The 9,382-nt window shown below is 48.8% G+C and overlaps 1 long non-coding RNA gene across 1 annotated transcript; it reads left to right on the top strand.

The window, feature by feature from the left end:
• Positions 1-6,239: 6,239 nt before the first annotated feature.
• LOC103159501 lies at positions 6,240-9,102 on the top strand. The gene is made up of 2 exons (XR_003482756.2): positions 6,240-6,619; positions 8,882-9,102. It is a non-coding gene; the product is annotated as an uncharacterized LOC103159501 (long non-coding RNA).
• Positions 9,103-9,382: the final 280 nt, after the last annotated feature.

The following is a 9,382-nucleotide window of genomic DNA, read 5'->3' as shown; positions in this document are numbered from 1 at the left end:
TATAAGAAAGTGAGTTTATAGGTGTCTGGTAGATAAACCTAGGCAAAGAACTGCCCCCCCAAGACCTGTCCTGAGCCACCAGCTCACTGTGGAGGGTGTGCTCCTGGGTGGGGCATCTAAAGCTATGAGTGTTCGATCATACACAGAGCAAACACTGTGCCTACACCTGAAGTCTGCACAGTCACAGATGCCCATTTCTAAAGCTGAATCGCAGGCTATGGCAGTGGTTCTAACCCCTAAATTCTGCATCCCTAGCCCCCTGGTGCAGAAGGACTGACTTTGGACAACCCTGCTTCTGGGCTTCTGCCAATAAATAACACACCACATGGAATAAGGATTTTTTTCCTTCATAATTAACTTTTATCCATTCCTTCTTTTCTCCCAACACCCACTTATAGTAGTGGCCAAGTGCTACAACATTTCATGGGTTTGGGCAAGGGAATCTGAGGGTTAAATAAAGGCAAGACAAGGAGAATGCCATTTATTTCAGAGGGGAGTAGACTTATATACCAACAGCAGTCACAGTGGAAATTTACCCAGACCAAGGTCCATGTCCCAAGCCCCCCCCCCCCCCCGCAATGGGCAGATAGTTTTCATACTTGCATACAGGCCTAGGCAGAAGGAGGGAAGTGAATGCCTAATCGAAGTGGACAGAGAACACCAAGGGCACCTTAGGTCACCCAGCAGGGTCCCAACACCCACTTATGTATTAATTCATTTATTGGTTGTCTCTCTTATTATGTTTGCTTATTCCTGTCTGCCCTCATTTCTCATCCATGTACTGATTCACTAATTTTCCTTCCTTGTGACATTTATCTCATAAGTAAATGGGACAGGGTGCACGCGCAGCTTTCCATGCAAGGCTTGCATCTAAGCTCAGAGGTATAAGCATGGGACAGAGCATCAGCATCCATTCATCCTAAGGCTAGCCTATAGATCGTGCTCCTTACATGGATTCTCACAACCATTTGTTCATGCAAACTCAGTCATTATTTTCATGACATTTGCCAAACCTCTACCAGTGCAAAAACCTGGGCCTGACATGTTTCAGGATACAAGGGATGGGGAAAGAGATAATCAAGATAAATTATGCCAGCCCCTGTCATCCATCCATCGTTCCACACAAACATACATACATACATACATACATACATACATACATACATACATACATACATACATACATACATCTATCATCCAACCATTCTGATAAGCCACGACTGGCATTGCTCAGCACCAACTCCCGCCCTGGCAGTTGCTTTATCCAGAATGACTTGGGGAAGGCCATGTTCAACTGCAGCTGGACCTCAAAGGCTGGATACAACTCCAGGACTTGTGAAGAAGAAATGCAGTCCAGACAGCTAAATGGCATGGGTAGGTGTGGAGTATGGGGTCCACAAACACCACATCACTGCTGAGTAAGGAAATCACCCTGCCCAGTAGCTAACAGCACTGCTTTGAGAGAGCTCAAGGCAAATCTCAGTGGGATTGATTTCCAAGCCAAAGAGTTTTCTGTGCCCCAAGGAAGACCTGGCTTGGCCTCCCATTTCTATTTGTGAGGAGGCTATGGAGCAAGCAGGCACCAAAGTGTCAGGTTGGTTGTTCCTGATACAGTATGATTTCCTGTCCCTGTCTCCTCTACCCAGAAGGAAAATGCTCCAAAAGGTGGTTAAGATTCCCCACTGGCCCCATACCCATCATGGCTGTGACAAAGCTTTGTGATGGCTTTCATGCTGAATGAGTAAAAAATATGTAAATGAAATTTTCCTCCCCAAAGTAAAGGTGCTGGTAGAATTGGAAGGAAAGTGTTAGCACCTAGTAGAGATCAGGGGACCCTGCAGAACTGCAGAGAGACAGAAGCCAAATATGGGATCCCAGGTACCTGGACTCACCTGTCATACCATGGAACTGGTTAATCCCTCATGCCAACATCCTAGCCACAAACTGAGACTAGATAAGAACAAAGGGGCTTGAGCCTGATTCAGCCCTTTGGAGCTGGTAGAACCAGCACCTAAGTCCCAGGTTTCCAGAGGCGAGCTGACACTTCTGGCTAGGCAGAAAGCACAACAAACATCAAAAAAGAACAAAAAGCATAGGTACCACTCAACACCTACTTGCTCGTATGTAAACACATCTGGCTAATAAAGTACTTTCACAATCAGAATCTCATTTCATCTTCAAAAACCTGAAGGGAGGGACTAATGTGTGAGGGGCAGTATAATCCCCACTTACATTTATATTCAAGACCATACAAGTAAATGACAGCTTTGCTTAGTGTTCTTGGGGGGTCCACTGCATCAGACTCCCAAACCGGTAGGGTCCAGCTTTGTTTTTCCGGGAAGATGGTGTTTTGAATACAAAGAGCAGTGAGTGGTCCCATAGGCGGAATATGCTTTCAGAAGCTCTAGTCCCTCCTTTATCCACGTGAACCTGTGGAGAAAGTAAGGCTGCACTGAGCCAAGCCTGGGCCTCCAGACTGCAGCTCAGGCTCTTTCCACTTTATCTACTCTAACGTTGGCCTTGAACAAGGCACTCCCCATCCTTGCTACCTCCCCATAGGTGGTGGGAATATATGAGACAGGTGGCTTTGAAGGCCATGTCCACATCTAAGCTGTTGCTGGAATAGCTCTGGTGACAGGATATGAAGGTAAGAGATCAGGAAATCTCAGGACTCCGTGGGTGGAGCAGTCTAGCTAGGGGCAGGGGCAGAGGGCACTGAAACAGCCCTTGACCGACTTCACAGGCAAGGCCCACTGTCCTCCACTTCCTCCTCCAGCTGGAGGGTCTCCTGTACTTCCAGGTCTTGTTGACTTTTGAATTTACAAGGTATATGGGGCGCTAAGGCTTGGGATGATTGCACCCTGGGGCCAGACCCGCCTTGGGAAAGCATCCTTTTACCCAGGCCCCACAGAAAGGGGTGGGGACACAATCTGCTGTCTCCTAATGCTGCTTAGAAGTGACAGGGGAGAACCTCCAAAAAGAGGACAGAAGAGAGAAATGAAAGGCTGGCGCCATTCTGGAAAGGGCAGGGAGAAGTCATGGCCAGCGCCACTGTCACATCCTGAAGCCCCAAGTTCCTGATGGTGGACTAGCTCTGCTGGTGGGTGAAAGCTCAGGTGGGTGAGGAGCTTTATGGTGTTTACTTGGTTTATTGGCTCTGGGGAAGAGGATATGAGGCCCCATGTAGTTTTCTGAAGATAGGACCCTGCAAGAAAAGGCAAGATTTATGACTTCCGGAAACCTTCAAGGTTACCAGGCTGGGCATGGTCAACCCTCCTTGGCTGTGTGGGCTTAAGGGAGGGGAACCTAGAGGAAAGGAAACCTCAGAGTCCATTCCCCCCAACTCTCTTTCAATTGCTTCCCAGTGACAGCTCCACAGGGTAGATGGTGCTGGGATTCCTCTACCACTTCAACAAAGCAGGGACTGGGGCAGAAGAGCCCCTGTCCTGAAGGATTCATATCCAACCCAGTTCTGACTCCCACACTGGGACCCTTTCTCTCTGGGCAGCTGTCACTAAAGTGCCCTATGAGGCCCAGTGGGGAAATACCTGAGTCACCCTCACTAGGGTGGTGGCCTATAGTCACCTGTGTGCCACCCCAGGCAGGCCTGGAACAATAACTTCCCATCCAGCCCAGCAAAGTGACCAGGCAGGCTCTAGCACATGAACACAAAAAGGGTGCTTGACCTCCCAGGAAATGCCCACCCCGCCACGCCTGTGGACACATGCCCTGGCCAAGGGCTTCTAGAAACAAATGTTTCGCTGACAGCCCTACTTCACAGGCACAAGAGGCTGGTTCCTGACACGGCCTCCCAGTCTTCAGTGGCCCCTGTTAGCAGGATAGATTGTGTTTCTGGGCTTAATTAAGGGACAGACCATAAATATTCATGCAGCCAAATGAGCCTGCCTCACAAGTGCAGCTGCTTCCCGCTTGGGGAAAATTAACATTGTTTTCCAGCAGAGAGTAATGAGGCTGCGCACTACAGAGGAAGCTTTTCAACAGCCTCTCTAGGACAGAAAGGGACAGCCACACTCAGAGGCCCCGAGCCCTGGGGAATTGTCCTGGACTCTGCAGACCCCTCTGCCTCCCTGGTGAGGTTCATCGAGGCTCCTGAAGGGGGGGTGGCATTTACCAGGGTGCTCGGCAGAGCAGGAGTCTCTTAGCTGTCAAGAGAACTGGGTTTGGCAAAGTGTTGCTCAAGGGCTAAATCCACCTGCCACCACTTGTGTTGGGAAGCTTTCCTGGGACCTGGTCACGTTGGTTTGTGTCAGTATTGGCTAAAGAGTTGAGTCATTGTGTGGTGGACTTTTTAACCTGCAAAGCCTGAAATGCTTGACCACTAGGCCTTGTGCAGGTAGTTTGCTGGCTCCTAGAACCATCATGCTGGACATTTGTTGTTATTACTGCAAGTCTCATCTTTGGGCTGGCAAGATGACTCAGTAGATAAAGGCCCTTTACCCCACAGGGCTGATGACTTGAGTTCAGTCCTCAAAACTGGAGGCAGAAGAAGAGAACCAGCCTCCAAATGTTGTCTTCTGACTGCATCATCAGCATAACCATAAAAGCATTAGGAATAAATAAACAGAAGCCCCATCAGTTCCATCTCTCTGGATTCTAAACACTGAAGGCTGTTTTGCCTTGTGGACTTAATCTTCTGTGTAGACCCTGAAGACTGAGTGCTGCCCTTTCCTTAGCTGTGACTATCAGCAAGTTACTCACCTTCCTCCCTGCTGACATGTCCTTCTAAGGGTAATACTATCCATAGGGGAGCTTTCCCTACCAGGAGCACCGTAAAGTGTGTATTAAATAAATGGGATCACTTTCTTTTATTTCAGAGTACTCGAGGTTCAGGATCCTAATCCCTATAAAAATCAACTTGTCAGATCTTAGAGTCTCAGTTTCATCATGAGGACCTCTCCCCCAAGATAAGTTGGAGTGGGGTTTTGGGGCAATATTTATAAAATATATATTACAATGATATATAGTTGATATGTGATATGATCATAAACCATAATATTAAAAAGTAGGACTTTGAAATATAAGGAGCCTCACCTGTAGTTTGGTCACTAGGGGTAGACTGCAAAGTCAGAACCCAAGTCTGGAGTGCAAACTGTCTGACGGGCAGCCCCAAATCCCACTGTGTCCTTAGCCTCTGAATACCTGCTGTGACAGGGGCTCACCATCCCTAACCCCATCCCTGCCAGCATTCACACAGGGGTGTGTTCTTACCACCCCCTTGCTCCTAGTTTGAATTGACTCTTCCCATCTCTGTAAGGCCCAGCAGGAGAACAGGCACATTCTCAGGGCCATCTTCCAACTTCTGGGAGCCAGCAGCAGGATGAGGCTGGAGCATTTGCAGCAAACTAGATCTGGGCAGAAATCTCCTGTTTCTGTCAGACTCTCCTCCACAAAGCCCTCCCTGATGCCCAACGCTCCCAGAGATTCTGCCTGAACCACCTCTCCCTGAGACAGGCTGGTATTAACCCCAGGACTCTCTAATCCTTGCATTCTTTGTGCTGGTTTTCAACATGTCTTCAGATCTGTGCTCTCTCTCTCTCTATATCTCTCTCTCTCTCTCTCTCTCTCTCTCTCTCTCTCTCTCTCTCTCTCTCTCTCTTCTCCTGTGGCACAATGAAGCTCAGGAAATGCCTTGCATTGTGATTGTCCCCATGGCCAGTCCTGCTTGTGAGATGATGGACCCATTGGGAGGAGGAACAGACAATCAATGAGAGGAAGAGATGCCTACAGAGAAGACCTGGGTGCCAGTAACCAGGGAGCCCTTCAGCCCCTTTCTCCTCACATGCGTAGTAAGCTGGTAGCTATAGCTGCTGCAGACACTCTGACTCCTAGTTGGAGGCCACAAGACGAGCAGGAAGCTGTTGAAACAAATCCCATATGCCAAACAGTTTCACATGCACACTGGGCAGGTATTTTGATTCCTGAGCAGGTTAGTTGTCCTAGGCATCAGGCTGGACCAAGGACTCTTGTGGAGTGAGGGGAGCTCTAGCCTACCGCCAGCAGCCCTAAGAGGCCAGCTCATATCCTTTCAGGGAGTGGAAAAGGAAACACTGGGCCCTTTTACAGGGTTTCTTGTGTGTGACGAGCAGCCTCTGAGGATGGCCAAGCTGCCACGGATGGAAGAAACCGTTTATTTTTCCTGTGAGCCGCTCTGGAGCCTTTCAAAGGTGTGAAGTTCCAGGGCCTGCAAATGCTGACTCTACTTGCTGCACAGAGCCAGCCCTGCCTGGGCCTCAGCCCCCCAAAGCTCCAGCCTCTTCATGTGCTAGGGGAACTCCCCCAGGCCCATCTGGCCTCTCCTGTGCTGAAAGGCCACAGAGTGACAGGCCAGAAACCTGACTCAGTGTTTATTCACCAAACACTGAGAGGGCCCTCCTGAATCTCTTCCCCACCCAAAGCCTCCCTACTTCGGGGGCAGGAGAGGGGACGGCACTGCCATCTCCCATGCTCAGCATACCTGGTATACTTGCCCCAGGAGATTAGCCACAAGGAAAAGCATGCAGGCTGCCCCCGACACAAGAGAAAATCTGGTAAAACACAAGAAAGAACCACCACTGAGCAGCATCAGCCAAGAGAAGAATCCCACATCCTGTGGATTCCGGTAAGGACTCTGGGTACCTCTACCTCCCATGACAAGACCCCTGCCCATCAATCAGTTCTACCATGTTATAATCCCGAAAGTCGAAAGTCTACAGCAGAGAAGGGATCTCAGGCTGAACCAAAGGGCTCCGTCTGTATTTCTAGCTCCAGCCTGTTTCCAGATCTGCTGCTCAGATGAGATGGGCAGTTGCACCCATGAAATGACTCGTTGTTTCCTCATGTAGCCACCCAGGAAGCTGCGCTGGGTGGCTGTTTTCTGTTTCACTTGAGACAGGGTTTTTCTATGCAACCCAGGCTGGCCTCCAAGTTGTGCTAATTCTGCTCTCTTAGCTTACTAAGTGCTGGGATTACAGCATGAACTTCTATGTTCAGCTACACAGCAATTAAAAAGAAAAGCTGAACTGATACTGTTTTCTGATGCCTTCTCCCCGTTCCATTTTGGTAACATACCATACTGCTTTGTCATTCCCATGAGTTGTCTGTCTGAACCTATGTCTTGCTATGGAGCAGAAAATGTGGCCATTTATCTAGGACGGTCAGCTGTGTGGCTGAGGTAGCTGGATTTGATCTGTGCTGGAGGTGCCGCAGCCAAACTAACTGAGAGGGGTCCCGCCATCATGTCCCAAAGCTCATCTGGAATTCCAGATAGATGCAGTGACTTTGTGACTAAATCCCATCCTCATCACCACAGAAGGACACGTCATACTTTTGGAGTCTTCAGGCTAAGGAGCCAGTGTACCACACAGCACCTGTCAGCGAGCCTTGCAGGGCAGCCCTCACTACCTGTTCATCCTGGTGGCTGAGCCGAGACCTGTGATCTTGCCCATGGTCTGTCAGGACTGCCACAGCCCCATCACTCTCGTGCATCTTTGACTAACTGCTGGCATGACAGGCCTACTGACTTCCAGGGGGACAGTGACAGAGAACCCTCACCCCCACCCCATTCACCCTGTGCACACCCTCCGTGACCTTCTAGGCCTACAGTGAAAGGGGTTTGTTCATAAATGGAATGTTGTCCTTGTCCCTTTGTAAAGGCCAACCGATCCCCTCAGCCCTACTGCTCCAAACCCCAGAACCAGCATCAGTGGTCCCTGTGAGCTGAGAAGCATATGGAGCACAGTATCGCCCAATGCCGTGCTTCAAAATCAGGCTGGCTGGGGACTGTGTTTAGGAGAAGACAACCTTGATATTTTTCCTAGCTCTCCTCCACTTTTAAAGAGAAACCAAGTTAGACCGTGTGGTCTGTTGATCCCCCAGTCGCTGCATCATTTACTCATTTAAGCATTTCTTTCCTGATATCCTTCAGAACCGAGCAGGCGTTTGTCCCTTGTTTCACTACGATCTACCCACACCACTGGAAAATGTGTACAACAGCCACAGCCAACAGTCTAGGAAGTTTGGGGTCGTGGTTTTTCTGTTTAGCATCGGAAATCAAAACTGAGAGCCATGAAAACAGCAATTTTTGGTTGAGCGGCCTCTGAAATAAATAGGAACACCAGCCTGGCTGATCTGAAACACAACTCATAAAAAGGAAACAAAGACAAATGGTTCTTTTCCTGTTTCTAATATTTTCACTCCCACACTGAGATTATTTAATGCAACTTCCTACTGGTGGGTGGGCTATTAGGGATCAGAGAGGAATTGTGACTTGCCTGGAGGCACACAGCACATAGACAAGGCTGTGCTATGCACCTGGAACCTTCTGTCGTGTGCTTCTCTGGTTATTTTCAGTTTTGGAAAACTCTTGACTCCATCGAAATAGTATCCTTAGAAGCCAAGGAGAACTGTGATTTCATTGGCTATGAGGATTTCCAATCTCTAAACTAAGTGACTTGTTAAGAAAAATATTTGAAATTGGCAAATAATAAAATAAATAAAAGGGGATTGCTTTCCCCATTTTATCCGTAGGACACCGACTAATGTCTTGGGATTTCTGGCCCACATTCCTCTCTCCATGCGGAGTCTTGAGGTACTGTAAATGAACGTCAGGGCCCCAGGACTTCTGGAAGAAGCTGGAGGAAAACCTGACTGCCACTGTCCTTAGGCAAAGGATCACATTCAAGTTATTTGTCTTTGGCTAGTCCTTTAACGGTGCTTTGGAATGGACTCACTAGGAAGCCAGTGTTTTCTAAACTATCACAGGGTACCTCTGAAGTTGCCTATGGTTTGCTTTGGGTCTGTCCCTCAGCGATGTAACAGAATCTGGAAAGTTACTTCTCCCCTTGATATCTGACCAGCCCCTCCACTGTGCCATCCCCTGCAGGGATTTACGGCTTGGTGAGGAGCCTCTGTGTCTCCTTGACAGGAATTCCACCATCAACTCATCACCAAAGCGTCCTCATCAACCTGGCTTTAATCGCCTCCAAACCTGATAAACATCGGAGGAGGCTGTTCATCCTTGGCAAATTATCTAATCCACATGTTGTTCAATTTGTGTAAACCCCAGCCCACGAGGATCATAAAATAAATAAGCATGAAATGGTTTATAGTTTCCAGTCTCCTTTCACCTAGACAGGCCAAGCTGCTCTCCCAGCCACCTCCATGGCTCCCGCCTCCTTCCAAGATAGGATAGATGTTGTGGCTTCTAGGAGTACCTGTGTGCTGCCATCTCTGCCACAGGCCACACACTCTTCTGCCCCATCTCTTCTGTGACCCTTCCCATATCCCAGAGGAGCCAAGGCTTCGCATTACTAACATGTTATTCATAGACTTGTCCCGAGAGGCTCGGGCATGGTGAATTAAGACACTGGGTGATTTGCAAAAT

Source organism: Cricetulus griseus, chromosome 2 (genome assembly GCF_003668045.3).
Source record: "Cricetulus griseus strain 17A/GY chromosome 2, alternate assembly CriGri-PICRH-1.0, whole genome shotgun sequence".
Taxonomy (NCBI): Eukaryota; Metazoa; Chordata; class Mammalia; order Rodentia; family Cricetidae; genus Cricetulus; species Cricetulus griseus.
Note: the sequence above shows the minus strand (reverse complement) of the source record. Positions and strands in the feature narration are given on the sequence as shown.